Source organism: Chamaea fasciata, unplaced genomic scaffold, assembly GCF_029207755.1.
Source record: "Chamaea fasciata isolate MVZ Bird 193981 ecotype frontalis unplaced genomic scaffold, bChaFas1.0.hap1 SCAF_8, whole genome shotgun sequence".
Classification (NCBI taxonomy): Eukaryota; Metazoa; Chordata; class Aves; order Passeriformes; family Sylviidae; genus Chamaea; species Chamaea fasciata.
Window position 1 is genome coordinate 7,943,807 of NW_027094093.1, and position 18,513 is coordinate 7,962,319.

At 38.6% G+C, this 18,513-nt stretch overlaps 1 long non-coding RNA gene across 2 annotated transcripts in view; it reads left to right on the top strand.

Moving 5' to 3' along the window:
* Positions 1–16,180, top strand: part of LOC136292950 (uncharacterized) — a 34,698-nt gene extending 18,518 nt beyond the window's left edge. The window contains exons 2-4 of one of the 2 annotated variants that reach the window (XR_010722012.1): positions 9,361–9,478; positions 11,492–11,616; positions 11,770–16,180. This is a non-coding gene — a long non-coding RNA (uncharacterized lncRNA). The remainder of the gene's footprint in view (positions 1–9,360; positions 9,479–11,491; positions 11,617–11,769) is intronic. The other variant, XR_010722011.1, reaches the window with a different exon arrangement.
* The last annotated feature ends 2,333 nt before the right edge of the window (positions 16,181–18,513 follow it).

Genomic DNA, 18,513 nt, shown 5'->3' on the forward strand with positions numbered 1-18,513 from the left:
AATGAAGAAGTTCTTGAGAATCTGACTAACACGTTTTGTCCTGGAAAAGTTACAGAAACCATTGAAGAGGCAGCTGTACTAGAAAAAAAAGATACAAAACTAACCTAACAGCTGAGATGAAAGATTCAGTTCTCAGAAACCAATGGGGTGTAATTCTTCAATTCTCTTCTGTATATTTCAATATAAAATCAACCTCTCTCTGGGAAGGTAGAAGAGGAAGAGAAGAGGAATGAAAGGAAGGATTCTATCTACAGCTGTCAGAAAGAAATGCACTAATTCATTTTACATCAGCCTTCCAAAGCTGGAGGTAAAATGGTAATTTTAAAGTGGAGTTAATATTTCTCCCATTTGTTATTTTAATAATATTTTAAATAGGACTTTGGAAGAAGTGCCATCTGTACTGTAATCTGAGTACACCAAATTGAATTGGGCCCTTGCTGTTCACAAATACAGGCTTAGAAGCCCAAAAAAAGCCCAGGGCTAATTCAAGTGTGCTAAAAATCAGAGGAAAAGCAACACGTGTATAACTCAAAGATAAACATCATCCAAGTTTAGGTAGTTTTAAGTAGTTTATGTGCCATTTTTTTTTCCTGTTGCCCTTTCACTTTTTACTTTTGTGGAAGGATTTTCTGTTCTGCCGCTAAACTTTGCAGCTTTAATGGCCACTCTTCTCTAGCTTTTCTTAATAGCAGATGCAGCACAGTGTGTTTAACAGCAGGAACCTTGGCCTGGGGAGCCATGAGCCCCTACTCAGTGAGTACTTCCAGCATGCCTTTTACTCTGCTCCTCTGTGCTGACCCAACAACCTAGCAAACATTTCATTATGTAGGCTCTGTGGGACGTGTGGGATGCAGAACAGAGAGCATGAAAGGGTAGGAACACTTCACTATTATTTTCTTCTTATTTCGCAGTTACAGAATGTTTGGCAAATGATGGTACACAAAGTTGCAAGGCAGATGCTATAAATTGGGTCAGTATGATACATACGTCTGCCAAAGAGCTGTTTAAGTACATTTTCACTGTTTCCAGCAAAAATAACAAGAGAGAAGTAAAGACATCATGAAGTAATTATGTCATTTGGAAAGAAAATATTACAGGGATTTTTGAAACATACATGCAAAGGGAAGAACAAATTGAATGCACACCATACTTGAAAACTTGAAAAGGAGTAATCAATAACACAAAACCAAACCCATCATCTTACTCTCGATTCAGTCTGAAATCCAAATTATATCATATGTAGGGTCACTAAAGAAAGGAAAGGTAAAAACTGCTGTCTTTAGTTTGGACGCCATTTCTAATTTCTGCTCAAGGAGCAAGGGGGTTTGTAATGCCAAACATTTTACAAACTAGGGATTTGTTAAAACAGTGGGGCACTGAAGAGAAAGCTAATCAATTTAGCTATAACCACTTGTCCCAAATACAGTGGTGCAGGCCTCAGTCTTGCCTAATCCCTGATGTGGGGGGCTACGCAAGTACCCTCATTGCATGGTAGAGTCTCTCAGGCAGAGTTGTTAGGTGTTACTTCCCAAACAGCGATCTGCCCACACTAGGAATGGGGTACATTGTAAACACATCTATCAGTAAAAGCAGAAATGAAGCTGAATACATAAAATAATATTTTTTGGAGATGAAACCATGCACATGAGAGTAAGGGACAAATGGTGAATGTCAAAGGACAGAAGGAAAAAGCTGAGAAAGGAGACTGTTGTAAATCTCGGGGGAACTTCCCTTGTCTGAGTGCCAGGAGACAGCAATGAAGGGAAATACAGCAAGAACCAAGACCACTTGATAATGGGCTGGACTGAAAGACTATGGTTGTGACTAAGTCAGTCCTAAGTGACTAATTAAGTCCTTTCCATCTCCAATGTCTCCAATAAAACCTCTGTCTTAAAATAAAAAATAAATATATGTAGACAAGCCAAAACAGAAAGAGATGTTTCCTCTAGAAAAGACCCAAGGGCTTGAGGGCAATGCGAATGAAATTATTTTGGTTTGGAAGGAATTCATATTGTTATGGGCTGTGGAGGCCATCAAAATCCCATAAAGGAAACTACTAAAAGCTTACTTACCCTAAAATTTAAAGGTGTTACTAAGGTGTGTGATGTGGTAATAAGTCTGAGGCAAGTGTTTAGAGACTCATGTACCTATATTAATGCAATGCTTTGTTATCAGGTCCCATGCTGCAACTCATTGAGGAGGTTTTGCAACTTCTTTTTTTTTTCTTTTTTCTTTACAAAGTGGCTGATGATTTTAAGGATTTGCTTGCAGGTTTGTGTTATGGCTCCTAAGGGTATTTTCTGACATGCTAAACTTGCCATGGTGATCTCTATAGGCCCCTCTAGCTTGTTACCTCCTTAGTGAGGATAGTGTTAAAGCTGGCTGAAGTTTTCAGTATCAAATTATATGTGGCTGGATAGCCCTGTCTCTTCCACAAAGGGAAATCTTTCCTATTTGACTGTATTAGCATTCCTATTTGCTTTGTGCAAATACTTATGAGAGCTTTATGGCCCAATGTCTACAACATGCCACTTTTCATGCTATTCCTTTTTTGGTCCGGAAAACTTCTTTAGGGTTTTCTTTTTTTTTTTCTTTTTTGTTTTTAATACTACACTCTGCAATGCTGCATTACTCACAGCAATCTTCCACATTTAACCATTTTATGGGACTGTTTAATGACTTGAGTTATGCTGAGAACTTGCAAAGTTACAGGTTATCAGTGTCAAATTATCTAGCTTCATGCACTCATAGGGCCATGTTCTATTCAGGATCTTTCCAGTTCTTTTAAGCTCTATAGTTCTTTGAAATCCAGAACTTCTTGTAACATGGGCCCTTCTTTCTTGATCTTTGTTTTGAGCATCCCCATGGTATTGTGTGGGGCAAATCTGAGCAAAAGTAGAAAGGGAGCTCCAGAATACCCAGGAAACAGGAGAAACCTGACAGAAAGGTTTCAAAGATTAGCAGAGTTCTCTGATGTTGAGAAGAAGGAGTTTGGAAGTAAAAGACAGTTTTGCCATAAGCTTGGCCCCCAGCTCTGCTTTTGTGCAGATGCATATGCGTGATGAGAAATGATTTTCCTCAGGACTTGCATCCTTGTTATTTATTATATCCCAGCAGCAAGATGTGATGTTCCAAGATCTCAGCTGGATTTGGCCCAGTATTCCAAAATTAAGCAAGTAAATGGATGCAAGTCAAGTTAAATTTTTTCATTGGACTCAGAAGTCCATTAAGTTATGCCATAGCTATTCCCTCAGACCATGTTGTCTGGCTTTCAGCAGTTACTGAAATGAAATTCAGTGTGGCACTGCAAACCTGGGCTCTGCTCCTACACATCAATTCTCTGATCTTATTCACATTTCTGACCTCCAAGGGGGCTTTTCTGGTTGAACTCTCCCGTTTCAAGCCAAGAACACCCTTTTCGCTCTGTGGGCCTAGTAAAGTCTAAAAATATTCTTGCACAGTTTTTGTTTTGCATCTGTGGTAGGTTTGCATAGGTGGTAAAATAAAAAAGATTCTTCTAGTAGCCCTGCTGAAACAAAGAGCCAGTGCCTGTCTGAGAAGATGTGCATCCTGACCAGCTCCAAAGTTACATGGAAGCAAGATCTATACTATCCAAGGAACGTGACAAATAACTGGCATTCACTTTCTCCTTCCTAGACTTCGTGGGTAAGAAAAACTGGTACGAATTATGTGGCTATGGTTGAGCAAATTCTTTGAATTTCATCTGATTTAAATAACTAGAAGTTTTTCTCTCATCTTGAAACTATCTTATGAACCTATTTATAAACTTTCCTCCCTATATGGGGATTTGAAGTGCTGCTTCCTATTACCTAGTAGGGAGGCTTAGTGTCAGGCTTTGAGTTTTGTGAGTGGTTTGGGGGATTCTTCTTTCTTTTGATGCTGTTCTTGCATTTATAAATGAAGATTTCATAAGAGAAAGGACAAGAATTCAACAGGACTCAATTCCTAATCTCACAGTGGAGCCCACCTATGTGTTCAGTCATTCTCAGTCCATCTTAATGACTTCTTCACTACAGGAGATAGGACAGACAGGGTAAAATGAGGAGTTCATCCCAGAACAACATGCACCAGAGCAGTTAGACTGTGTTACCACATCTTGAATACTTGACTCCCTGTATCAGAGCCTGTAAGTTATAAATAACCATAAAAATAATTTTTCCATAGGCAGAATTATTTGCTTACTCATGTCTGCCAGCTGTCCAAGAGTGACAGGAAGGAAGGCAGCTTTAATAATAACATGAACCAAGTAGAGTTAGATTAGTCTTCCAGACAGTATATATCTGGCATTCATACAATGCGGAACAATAAAAACAATAATAAAAAGCCAAAGTGGTGTACTTTGTTCTAAATACAGAAAACAAGAATGGATTTGCTGCACCATTTCTAAAATGGGCCAATAGGCTTTCACTGTGCTGAGCTGAAGGAATGCGAGCCACAAACCTCTGTTTCAGGATGTAACTTCAGTATAACCAGGAACTCTGGGACTCCCAGGTAGAAAACCTGTTAAAACTTTTATTCTTAATAAAACTTCTGAAGAGGGTTATAACTGTACCAGGCTTTATTAGTGCATGTGTACCCTTCTATTGTATGCAGGAGCAGTGATTAGATGAAATTTGTTTTGACCTTCTTTTAAGGAAAGAATATTAAATTAAGCCTGGAATAGGGAAAAGAAAATGCAAAATGTTGTTTGGTTTTAGACTGTATGCAGTTCCCCCAAGTCAGGTTAAAACGAAAAAATTATTGATACTAATATTCTTTTTGATGGTATAATTTCTATTTTCTCTCTACCATTTATAGCATATCTAGCTCTTGTGATTGTTTGGAAGATGTGGTTTTGAGCTGCATTTATTGTTTGGATTTACATCATGGACCTGACCCAATGCTATGAGGATTTGCAGATCCTGTTTTTAGTTTTTTACCTGCTGAGGCAGCAGCACTTCGTCTTTCTTTTACTGTTGTAGTGGTCTTTGAGCCAGGCTTTGGACATAATTTATAACTGTACTTCCTGTCCCTCCACTTTTACTTCCCATGACAGTAAAGAGTTTCCAGAAAGGAGAAAGGCTGATAGTTTTAGCCCTAGATCCAGTCAACAGAAACTTTTATACTCTTCTTATATCATAAAAAAAACTGTCTTATGTTCAGCTCAGCACAGAATTGCTGCAGTACAAGAACATACGTTGTGGAAGCCCAAGGTAATCAATTCTTTATTGTGGCATTCCTCCACACCTCTGCTTTGGTGCCAGTGTCTGCAGAACTTGTTTTAGCTTTCTGTGTTGATCTCAAATGCTGAATGTTTTCTGGAAGGCACACATTTTTCTCATTCTCATTTCTCATTCCTTTCCTGATTTGATGTCAGTAACTACTGGAGAAGGAATCCCAAATTCCTCAGAAATTAAGACACAGATGAGGAATAAATTTCACGCGAAGCTATGGGTTAATGATTTTAAGCATTTCAACTATGCTGAGCTGCACAGCCAGGAAACATGGAAAGTTCACTACAGAGATTGGAATACGTCTCTGAATTCACATAGATAAAGGAACGAGGTTTTAACACAGTGAAAATATTGAAAACATTGTGTGAGAAGACCTATGCTGTACCACGTTATGCTTTTCTCCTGTGAAGCTGTGAGTACAGTATTCCTGTAACTGAGAGCACATTTTGGAAGGGAGCCTTTTTCACCACTGGATGCAGAAGTGTTTAATTGTTCGGAAATCTATCCACTTAACTCCAAAAACTAGCAATAGAAACATCAATTTTTCCAAAAGGAAAACCTTATTTGCCTTTCCAGAAAGCCACAGGCCCTTGAAAAATAGACACTTCTTGACTTGACAGCAGAAATGGCTCTAGCTGGAGGCAGTGTGGTTCCTGCTGCTGATGACCTGCCTACCCAGGTATGCATCCCTGCTGCTTGTAGCAGGTGAGGGTTCCAAGCCTTCCTGTGCTCTGGTCATGCTGTTGTACTGTTCATGACCCTCTAAATTTCAGCTCTGTTGTTTCTGCCTGGTGCAAGGGTTACTCACAGCCCACAGATGAACAGGATCCTCCTGTTTCCTTGTGAATTTATAGTTTCTTTGTCCTGGAGGAAGTAAGGTAGTACAGGGAAGAACCTGGGCAGCCACAGCATCCTGTGTTTCTGGAGCTCAGCACTGGCCTCTGCACTCCTCTCAAAGTTGTGGCCAAATGTTTTCTATCTGCATTGCCTTCCATCAAAGGCACAGGAGCCATCTTCCCTGAAATTGGGTGATTATGTTTTTGCTTGTTTGTATGGAGTAAAATGAGGAAGAGACATGGAAATGTGCAGAAACAGCATTATGTCTCTGTGCCTAGAATCTCCTGGCATCCAGGAGTGGTGCACAGAAATTGTGTGCAGAAATTCAGATATGTGACGTGAGTATACTCCTGTTGTTGGAGATGGAATAGGAGTTCAGGGAGGAAGGGGGAGTGCTGACATGTTTGGAGGCTTGCTCCATTTCTGAATCAGTGTGTGTAGAAATCATGCTGCTAGCCAGCAGTGTGGTGTCTCTTCCAGCAGTGCTTTTAAGGGTAATGCAAAACCCATCACAGCCTAGTGCCATTGCAGAGTACAGCTTGGCAGCCTGCAGCATCAATGGAAGCTCCCAGCCTGTTACCAGGGACCAATATCCAAAAATACACTGAAGGTCTAAATATTCCTACACACACTGCATACCATTCAATACTTATAGTTCCAGCCTCCAAATGCAGCATTTGGGAGGAAGCTGCTGGGTTCATTTTCTCAAGACAGGAAAAACATATTTCCAAACAGGTTTTAGCCCAGCTTGTTCATTCTGCCCCGAATAGATTCCCAGAAAAGCTGCATCATGACATCTCCTGCTGGACTCCAAGCAAAAGTCATGCACTCATAATGTTCCCTGCCTTGGTCGGAAACAGTTCAGGAGGCAGACAGGTGCAGGACAAACTGCATAGCAGAATTTTGCTTTTACTTTCTTTAACAATACCCACAATGGTGGCAAGGAAGGAAAAAAAAGATCAGTCTCAACAACCTTTTGGCATTTGGCTCAGATTATCAACATGAAGGGAGGAAAACTACTTTCCAAAGTATATACACTGAGATGCTTCTGTCACTGAGCCATCATTAGTGGGATGTGCAGAAGAAGCCCTCATAAGTGTATTCATTGCAGACAATGAAGAGCTAGTAAACTATCTTTCCTTGAAACTAATAATAAACTAGAACAAGGGAAGGTTTTTCACAAGTATTAGATTAAAATGGAACAAGATCATCACTAGTTTATCAGATTAATTGGTGGGCTTTGCCTCACATGCCTCAGATACAAGTGGAAACATCTAGCTTCGGGGGCATGGTGGGGTTGGGGGATGTTCAGGTACCTTGCTGCTCTGCTTGAAATATGGACATTCAGTCTGTTCTCACAGAACATGGATGTTCATTCTGTATGAACATCTGTATGTTCATCCATATGAAATACAGATGTTCATTCTGTATGATAGAAAGCGTGTGGATGACTCATTTTCTAAAGAGGTTCAAGGCCCTGAAGAAACATTCTGGAATCTTGATTTGGGGGGAAATATTTTATTTTGTTTTCAGCTGAAGTATACCAGAACAGGAGTCTTTGAAAAACAGTGAAAAAGTGGTGATGTATTACTGTGGTGAAACGGGCTGAAGTCCAATCTCCAATACTTCTTGCACAGGAATTCATAATGGGCAAATCACTGTTAGTCACTACACAAAGAAGTGCTTTGATACTTCAGTTTGTTTTGCTTTATAAAATCATGCCCCTGCTTTAATTGTTTCCTAAACAGCATGAAATATATCCAGTTAAGTATGAATGAATGATGTATGCTTTCTTGTAATCTCTTCAATTTAACTATAGCAGTTTAAAAAGCGAGGGAATGATCTTGGGCACTGCAGCAGGAAAACACGGGAACTGAGTTGTGCAAGAAGAAAAGGCCAAGAAAGTCACTCCACAGTTTTTTTGTAGAGCCAAGAACAATAATTGGTCTATTTTAAAAAGATAGATGGACTTGTAAAGATATTCTGTTTGGCAAGATCACTAATATTTCAGTGAAGTTACAAAATGTCACATCAGCTTGGTTGTCCACATTCAGGGGTCTCTATACAATGTTCCGTCGAGTACTGTGGGTACACCCATTACTTCACACTGTAGTCTGGGCACACCACTGGCACTTTTAAGCCTCTTGATCATTGATTTACTCTATAGTCTTTTGTCTTGACACAGAAAAAGAAATAGAAAAATATTAAGGAAGTTGTTCAAGTAATTTGTGATTTATGCTACATCTTTTCTTGATGATTACTCTGTACATAACCATTGTTAGAGCAGAAATTAAGAAAAAGCATGCACTTTCCAGTAATTGATTTAGTAGTTATGTATAGCTGTGCTGCATGTTGGATGTCATTCATACAGGATGTTATTCAGTCTCTATACTCAAGACTACAATCTCTTCAAATCTGCCAACCTATAACAAGAGGCTATAGTTTGACAGGAAAGGGCAATCCAAGACAAAACTGAAGAGGAAATAGCACTGGGAATTCAATAAATATCAATCACTTTTCCAAGTCAGCACTAAAGTGTTACCCATTAGCACAATATAAAGGGAAACAGTGTAGTTAGAGTGGCTAAGAAATACTCCCAAGTCTGTTCCAGTGTCTTCCTACAGAGTAGAGGGCTGAGGATGTATAAGGTATTCTCAAAGCCTGCTTCCTGTTGAAGGAAAATTGCCTTGGCGTAGGATCTGTGCAAGACAGCTGCAGGCTGCTCCCTTGGGAAGCCCTTCTAGGCTCCACCAACAGAGAGTGGGGCCAAGGATAAAGGCAGGAGGAACGTGCTCAGAAGCTCAACCTCTGCATTACTGCAGATGTTTGCAGTGGCACTATAATCCTCTTGCGTGGGCTGCAATGCGGCCCAGGTTTTGAACTGTCTAGATTACATTTCAGTTGTGAGAGAGACATAATCAGGTGGGCAAGATAACATCTGAACATTGCTCCTTTCCCCACCAACACCCTGACTCAGTGAGGTCCATGTGGACTCTGTGTACTGGGCACTCCCCACCAAAGAGAACTGGGAAGAGAGCCAAGCTGTAGTCGACTAAAATTGGTTAACATGGATGATTCTGATGCTGCTTGTGTCTGTCACAGACCTAGAGATGGTGTTTTTCAAAAGCAAGATGCCGGTGGTTGAAGTCTTTGGTCTAAGGGGGAAAAGCTTCTTCTTCCCACAGAATACTGGTATCTATTCTCTTTCTTCCCCTGAGCTGTTTCTGATACAACAGTAGTTATGTGCTCACATCAATACCATGTTTGTTTCTTTTTCTTTTTCCCACAGGATGGATTGTAGTTTTTGTATATACGAGAAATACACAGATCTTGACATCAAGAAAATCTCAATTCCTACATTTTCAGTAGCCGAAATCACCCTGCACTTTGTTCAACACATTTTCCAGGTAAGTCTAGGCATAAATTAGGCATAAACCCCTTCATTTTAATATTAAATTTACTAGCAGATAATTTTTGTTACTTTAAGCTGCATTTTTATAATTAGGCTAGTATAAAGCCCTCATGAAAAAAAATCCCAAGGAATGAAAATAAGTGATATTTATCAGGTTTCTAAATTGATACTTTAAACCCAAGAAGTTTATAAGAAATGACTGGAATCTATATAATATTGGTCTACAATAAACAAATCAGACTTTATTTGCTTTTTTTTATACTTAAGACATGGTGTATACAAGATCACTATTGTAAGAGAAATTTAATCATTTAATCCTAAATTTAAACTTTTCCTGGATAATATTTAAACTGTGTAAGACATTTAACTAAACTGTCAGCTTTTCAGTGTGCCATGTTTTTGAGAACACAAAGTAAAAAGTATAAACATTTCAAACAATGTCAATGGATAGGTTTAACTTAAAATATCATTTTTCATTCAGCAACTGAAAAAAAGAGTCATGTTTACTTTTTTGTTGTTAGTATTGCTCAGGCTTTCTGAAAGAGTCAAATGAAAATGTTCTTTTTTCATAATGCATCAGAATGTTCTGAGTTAATAGGTCAAAATCTGTCAAAATATCTGCTCTGAAATGTCAGTCAAAAATTGCTGAGACAAATTAAAACTTGTGGATTTTTTGCATTATCAAGTGTATCTCAAATGTAATTTTCACAAAGCCCTTTTTTTTTTTTTTTTTTTTTTACAAATGAGAAGCAGTTCTTTGGCATGTCTTTGAAAGCTTTGTTCCCTGCTGCTGAAGTACAGTCTGTCTTGTTCACCTAAAATGAGGCAAAACTTAATTTACGCCAAAGAATTGCCATGCATTGACAAAGACTTCAACTAATTGGAAAGAATTCAAAGATTTTTCTGTCATGAAGTAATTTCAAAAACAGTGAGTTTGTCACACATATTTGGACAGACAGCAGTAGTAACATTTTTCTTAAATATGTTCATTCAAATGCATATTTGAAGCTGGGAAACTGGAACAATTGTGCATCCTTTATGTAGGCATTATGCATAATTTATGTAAAATTGAGGTGGAGAGTGGGCAGGTCTGGATTAGAGTTTGAATAGTTTACAAGATGAAAGGGGAGTTAAGTGTAACAAAATTTGCATTTTGGTTTGGAGGCTATGAGTTCTACAGTGTGGAACTTAAGTTTAGAGGATCAGTAGGGCAAATGACTGTCCAACACAAGTTACCCTAAAGAAATTTTATTTTATATTTTATTTTCTTAGAGTGAGGCATCAGTGTTCCTCATGTGATTGCTATCTAATTCAAGGATTTTTTTTTCTGTAAACTTTATGACACCCATACATCTGAAGGAAATTTCATGAATGATGTTACTCAATTTCAAAGAAAACATGAAATCAGTTGCAGTGCACAGATGAGATAAAAATGAGGATTGAGTATGTTTACAACTGGTTTGCAAAATGTGGGAAAATATTGAACAAAAAACTCATTAAGGGATCTATTGTAGAATTAGAGGCCCATATAGGACAATTAGACCATATTCGCCTTTAGCTTGTGGCTGAAGTGGAAAGTTGTACTCATTCAGACAAGTTGTTTGGTAGCAGAGGTAGGTGACAGCAGAGTTGCACTTTTTTTGGTGTCAAGATTTTAATTTTTGGCACAATAAAAACAGTCTTTGGAGTGCTTGTTTTGTGACTAACCATTTGGGAATTTATCATTCTCTTTTACCCTGGAGTGAGACAACTGAGACTTGACTCAGACACGGTGAAAAATGTAAAAATCTGACTGTACTACAGGATATTTCAAAGTAGAATTCAAACTTAAAAGAACCAGCAAAAAGATAATGCTCATTTAGGGGAAAAGTTAGGTAACAAGATTGTTTGTGGCTGAGGAATGACCATGCCATCATATTTAAAGAAATGAAATGGCTTTGTCCTTTATCTGTGCATGTCATATGCTACAGAAGAGAATCTTTATGCCTGAATGCTTTTTTCCTCCCAGAAAAAACCCCAGCTTGACATCTATTTAACTGGGTACACAGAGAATTTCTCAGAAACCTGCACTCAGCCAACCAAGAGGAACAAAATGGGTATAATTCTTGAACAACTGGCCAGGTTCTAACATGGGTGAGTGCTGAACATAGAGGGTTTATGCCACAGAAGCCAGAAACACAGTGTAGGAAGGAGCACTGTACTGTACCGCATTGCACTTCCCTCCTGGGAAACTGTGAGTGCAGAATTCCTGAAACCAGGAATACGCTTTCATCTTTTTTATTACAGGATACAGAAGTGTTTAATTGTTGGAAATATGTCCACTCATCTCCAAGGACTAGAAATAATGGCACCAAGCTTTCCACAAGGAAAACCTTGTTTCCCTTTCCAAAAGCTCATAGTCCCTTGAAGCAGGAAGATATGCCAGAAGTAAATAATCTGAAGTTGAAGGCATCCATAGAAAAAGACTGTGCTTTGATTTTCATGTTCTCAAGAGGAAGAAGGGACATGTGATCTGCTTAAAGATCTCATTAACTGTTTATTGTTGCCTGATAAAGCCAAAACCTCTATGTGGTATTCCAGGCTGAGTTATTTTAGGAAATATTGGTTAATCTCACACAAATGAAAACATAGCCTGTATGCCAAGTAGTAAATAAGGTCAATTACTTACGGGATATATAGAAAAAGGAAAGGGTTTATGCATTGTTCATTTTTATTGAAAGTCACTGCAAAACTCCTTTACATTACTAAACCTCTGTATAAACTTAATCTGTAATCTGGCAAATGTGAAGAGGAACCAAAGCAGTTTTGGTGTAAAAGTAATATTTTTGACATAAAAAGAGCTCCTGGTTTATGGAAGAGACAAAATATATAAATACCTGTCTGTGATACAGAAAAGGTTAATATTCTTGAACTTGGGCTGCAAGAGAACTAATGATAGGCACATCAGTTTAATAATAAAGAGTTTATAGAGTATCATTTTGGGAGCAGCATCAGGAGAAAAATGTGACTTAAACATGACCTTTTTGCTGTTTCTTCGTTGCTGGAACAACAGAGTAATTTATTCCATCCCTCCCTTAAGTTTAGCACACTCTCCATCATAAATCTGGACACATCTCTTGGCTGGCACACGAGGACTTTTGGTCAGCCTGAAAATTGCTGGCTCCTTTTATGCAGGTGTATGAAGCATGGTGTCTTTTGTCTCTACTACTGTGCCTGTAGTCACAACCCGCAGAGGCCAGCTAAATGAACTATATTTCCTGATGCTTTCATGCATGGGAGCATGTGACTTGAGGAGATAAGCAAACTTTCACAATACCTTTCTAGCAAAATACTCTGGTGTTTTTAAATTTTGCACTTTGGGCAACTACACTGTCATCTTTCTTCCCTAATTTCAACAAGAAATCACATTTGTAACTGTAAGATGATATTTGAAAAGAGAGAGTGTTCTGTGTAGCAACCAGCTAAGGTGCTCACCCCTTTCCTTAAAGTGGGAGAAGAGCTATTTTCCAGCTTGTGACTGAATTTCCAGTCCTATTGCCAGTGATTCTCATTTCTGAATCATCTCTGTCAGGAAAAGACTTCATTTGCCGAATCAATTTGTACTGCTCTAAATCTGTATTGAGTGTTCAAGCAGGCAGCATTACTATATACATTCCAGTGAAATTAGCTGAAACATGAAGTTTATCACATTTAAAAGGGAAAATAGTACAATAATTTCTTCTTAAAAAATCAATTAGTTTCTTAAACAGTGAAGGAGTATCACAATGTTTCTTTGAATTTTGGCATCTACCTTTGTACCTACATCTATTCTTTACAAGAGAATAACAATGTATCAGATAGGAAACAAAAAAATTAAAACACACACTCTATTTTAAAAGTATATTGGAACAAATTTGCAAGGTGTCAAAGTCAAGGGTTTAAGTCACAAGTGAAGAAGTTGCCTTTCCAACTCAGTTCTTTTTGCTTATACCTTTCATTAAAACATCATATATTTGATTGCTATTTCTTTCTGTTTGGAGGATTGAGTTTGCCCATTAAAAAGCAATTTCCTAAGGTGACCTGTCCTTTTATTACTGTGGTCTTGTCAGATGCTGCCTAAAATACAGAATTATTAACTTATTTGTGGACTGCCTCACATGAAGTCAGTAGAATGCAGAATTATTACCCAGACTTCCACGAATGAACCAAACAGTGCAACATCAGAGCAGCTCATTGTCTCAGGTAGTGCAGGGTTTTTTCAAAGCATAGATTTGCACTTTCAGTGTATGAAAAGGTTCTCCTGTGGCTTGCCTGCAGTTTTGCAGATTGGTTTTGAACTTGATGATCTTAAAGGTCTTTCCAGACTAAATGACTCTCTGATATGCTCACGCCCTTCCAGGACACCTGGGATGAGCAGAGGATCAGTCACAGACACTGTACATTGAGTGGCAGTGAGTTTTATATTATTTTTCAGGGTGGCGTTGTGTTGCCATGACTGACACCATCCTTTCTGGTTTCTCTCCAGGAGATAGGTAATCTTACTTCATTCACTTGATTCCATACAGCTGCTGCCAGAGGTGAGGCAGGCGCAAACAAACAAATTACATTTTCCTTATGGATTTCACAGAACACAGAATGATGCAAGAGTCCACAGGATGGGGGGTGAACTGTGCCACATGAGTAGAAGTTTTGCATAGCAATATAAGGATGAAAACTAAGCTGCTGCCAGCCACATGAATTATGAGTTTTTTAACCTCTTGAAGTGGGATTCTGAAAGTGTGATAAGACAGATAGCTTTTATACCCCTCACAGTAAAAGAAAGGATTCTTGAGAAGATTTCTATTACAGCAATAGAATATGAAACAGGAAACATCACCAGCATATTTTTACATACAAACGAAGTGGGGGTCTTAGGGGTTTTTTCCATGTGTTTTTGCAAACACACAAAGGAAAGTGACATCCTTAATTGCACAGATCAGTTTTGACACCTGTCTTCAACTGCTTTGTAGATTAAACTGGGTTGTGCAGGCAGCAACTGAAACAATGTCGACATTTGTTTGTAAGGCAGAAAGAGAGCATTTGCAGGGTAAGACGTTTTCTCGAACAATGCAAATGTACAGCAGTCATCTTGATATTTGCATTTTAAGTGTTCTTGAGATTGATACTGACTGGTCCTGTTCTCAAACATTTCTGCCATGTTCCTCTTGAATGAAGGTCTCTGCCACACAGTAAAGGAGGAGTCCTTTCACATAACTTCATGCTCCTGAGGACACAGAATTTCTCCAAGTGTGCAGGCACAATGGCTTAGATTTCTAAAGGGAAAGTACTCAATTTACATGTTGAGAAGCACATGTGACAGGTTTTTCTGCAATCTGCCAAATTCCTTGGGCACAGAAAAGCATCCAGCTAAGATGACCTTGAAGGATCTCTGGTCTTCAAGGCAGTCTTGTCATTTTATATGTCACACAGCAACTCAGCCAAAACATCCAATGAGATTATAACAAGCTTCAGTAGCTTGGCTTTATGTTCCATTTTAATATCCAGCATGTTTCTAAGATGTCTTTGGAGAATACCAACTCTACCTGTCAGATGAAAACCTGAACTCTCAGAAGCAGATTTGGTACAGAGCAAAGACAAAACCCAATAAAGTTAGTGCTAGGCTACTTTGGCTTTCTCATCTTAAAGACAGATTTCCAAAAGGTAGTACGCAGCTCTTTTAAATCAACACATACAACCTCTCACTAGCAAAGACTTAATCATGCATCTGCATATTCCGGGGCTTTTTTCAGTCTGACTTTGAAAGCAGCATGTCAAGTGGCTTCATTCCACTTGCTGAAATGGGGCAGATGTTGAGGGGGCTGAAATGGAGAGGCAGGAGAAATTTCTTTGCCTTCACAGAATCACAAGATCTGGTAGAGTAAATCATACACTAGGTTGAAATCAAATTGTGCTGTAATAACTTGATGGCTAAGAAAAATAATTACAGTAGTACTAGGTGGAGAAACACGAAATAAATGAGTTAATTACATGCCCACTTACCTCTGTGCTAAGCATGATACATCAAAATGATTTTATCTATGCTTATTATAGGCACAATATAGCTCTATGGAATACATTATAGAGTAAATTATTTTGCAATCTATTTCATGTTGTACTTTTTTAAAATTCTGCTCTCAGTCTGATTTGTCTGGATCATAAAAATCACAAGGACAAGGAATACTAATAAAGAGGACTAAACTAAAAGGCGTATGTGCAGTTAAGAGTGAATATTTAGAAACAAAAGAAGTTAATATTGTGCCTCCATTAACAACTTTATGCTTTATCTGAAACTGGAATTTAACAGCATCTTAACACTGAGGCACACAAATGATACTAACTCAGAATATTTGGTGTGCCCCGACTAACCCACCATAAATGTAAAATATAGGAATACGAGCACAAAATAACAGGTAGTTTGTGCTATCTCCTTATGTGGCCTACTGGTGCATGCATTTTTAAATCACCACAGTCTGAGGTGACGGTGATGAAAAGACCAGTCTTTAAGGTATTTCTAGGTTATCTTGCAATCATTCCATCCCTTAGAAATCAGGCAGCCTCACTGTTTTGTCCTACCAGGGGCTCTGCCTCATTCCCCCAGACTTTGGTAATTCCTTGAGCTTGTTTTCAAAGTTGAAATGGTTTGAGAGCAGGCCTGGCTCTCAAACCCATATGAAATATCGGTTTCTTTACCCCAGCGACATGGTTTCCCCTCATGACTGCTTCACTCTTAATAAGACCACTCATTGCTCTTGATAGCAAAGAGTATGTTGCATTGGGACTTTAATTTCACTGGTTCCTTGTCAATTTACAGAATGTTGCTACAAACAATAAAACAACTCTTCATATATGGTTTAAATGGTTAATTGATAAATTCCATTCCTTTTTTTGTGATTGTTATAGAAATTGCATTCATCTGAAGTGCTTATACTGAGTTACAAAGGACAATCATGTCACAGTTTGGGGGAAATACCACATTATGAGAAGCAGAAATATGTTGAGTTCTACAGTTACACTGAGAAAACCTTTTTTAAGCAAGCTTTACATTTCCACTTGTCATTTTTTCCAGTAATATGAAATAGTACACTGAAATCCCTGTAAAGTCCTGCCAGAGAGAGAAAACTTCTGGATTTCTACAGTACTTTGAGCTTTCACTGCATGCTGTGTCTATCCTATGGACAGATAAATTTGATCACATTTTGCTTCAAACCAGCATAAAAATTAATGAAAGAGATAGTGCCCTTCAATTTTCAGGAGACTGGTGTAGTTTTTGGAATATCCCTAAGTTATCATATGCATTTCCACACAGTGTCTGAACAAGATTTTATTTTGTCCTCTGTTACAGCTGTTTCTCATTTTCATCTTGCAGATGCTATCTTGCTTACAAGGCAGCTAAGTTAAAAAGCTGTGTTGACTCATAAGACCAAGATGTACAACATTCAGTTTGATGGAAAAGTGCATAACCCCTTTATCATCCACAGGGCAAAAAGCTTGCAGGGGGAGAAGATTCTAGGTCCAGAAGAAGTGTCAAAGCTCCCTTTTTCTGTGAAGCATAGTTGACTATTAAAAGCCTAAAAAATGTGCTTATTCATCTATTATTATGGAAAATCCTGGTGACTCACTGCATGGGCGAGAGAAGATGGTTTAGTTTAGTTATTACTGTTTGTAATTGAGTTCTCTGTTAAGATGGAAACAAAACAGAAATAATACAGAAGATTCCCTAAATCTACAGGAGTTAAGGAGCAGGAGAGCATTTACAGGCATATCCCTGAATCATTGAATAAATTTGCCTAAGACAAAATGAAGGGGGGAAAAAAAAAGCAAAACAGAAAAAAAAGAGAGAAAATCTTAGTCTTTCCCCATCCTCCCTAGAGCCAGGAGCTGGAACAATGGAATTTCCCTAGTGGGAAAACAAAGACATAATGTCTAATTGCTAGGACATAAAGACTCAGAGGGAGAGCACGCAGTAGCCAGGAGAGCGGAAGAACACTGACCCAAATGGTCACAAAGACAGAGGAAGGATCTCAGTTCAGAGCATGCACAAACAGTTCAAGAACCCCAGCACAGCCAAAAGAAGGCTCAGGAGTATTGAGGCAAAGCAAGCAGACAAGTAGTTGCTAGTCTGGTTTTTATACATTTGTCTATCTGAATGCAGACAGATAATCTCCAACTAACTAAGGAAAGCCAAAACTTATTAATCTAATTTCTTTTTGTCTTCAATCCTATAAATACTGGGATCTGAGGGCAGATTTGCTCAAACTTCCAAGGAACAGGGAGAACAAGCCTATGTAATGCAAATCTGGGACAGGGCCTACAGTTCTGATGACTGTAAGAAACAAGGAACTCATTCCCTTCAGTGCATGCTACAGGAAAACCAGGAGCTGAAAGCTATTATTGAGAAAGCACTTGGGTGTTGGAGTGGCTCCTATACAGAGCACATGCAAAATTTCAGCCAGTGGGAACCCTACGAGGTCGTGAAAGAGGACAGAGTTTGTATCAGGGGATAAGAAAGAGTTACTCTTGGTAAAGGACTCACTGAACTCATTTTTTTCTGTTATTTCCAGACCTGATTTCTCCTGAAACCTGAGAGCTCTTGATTGAAGTCAATAACCTTCAAAACAGTTGCCAGTCCCTTCCTGGGGAAAGCAAGCCCAGGAGTAGAAGTAGAAAGCATGCAGGGAGTAGAAGTTTCTTCTCTACTTGATGAATTTCTGCTATGCACATGACTCAGGTACAAATTCTCTTTTTATCCTCTGAACATCCCAATATTTAGACTTCAGCATTTGAGGGAATAAATGTAGGTTCTCAGCTTTACTTTCAGTTTTTTAAAGCCAACACACAACATAGCATGGAGAATATCAAATCCCAGAGAAAGCAGAGAACTAAAAGGGATCAGAAAAGAAACAAAGTAAGTCTTTCAGAAATTATAGTATTTGATTTAGAAGGACATCCTTGAGTCAGGAGGACACACACAGGTACTGGTGGGGTAGAGTCAAACAAATCATACAGGCTTTT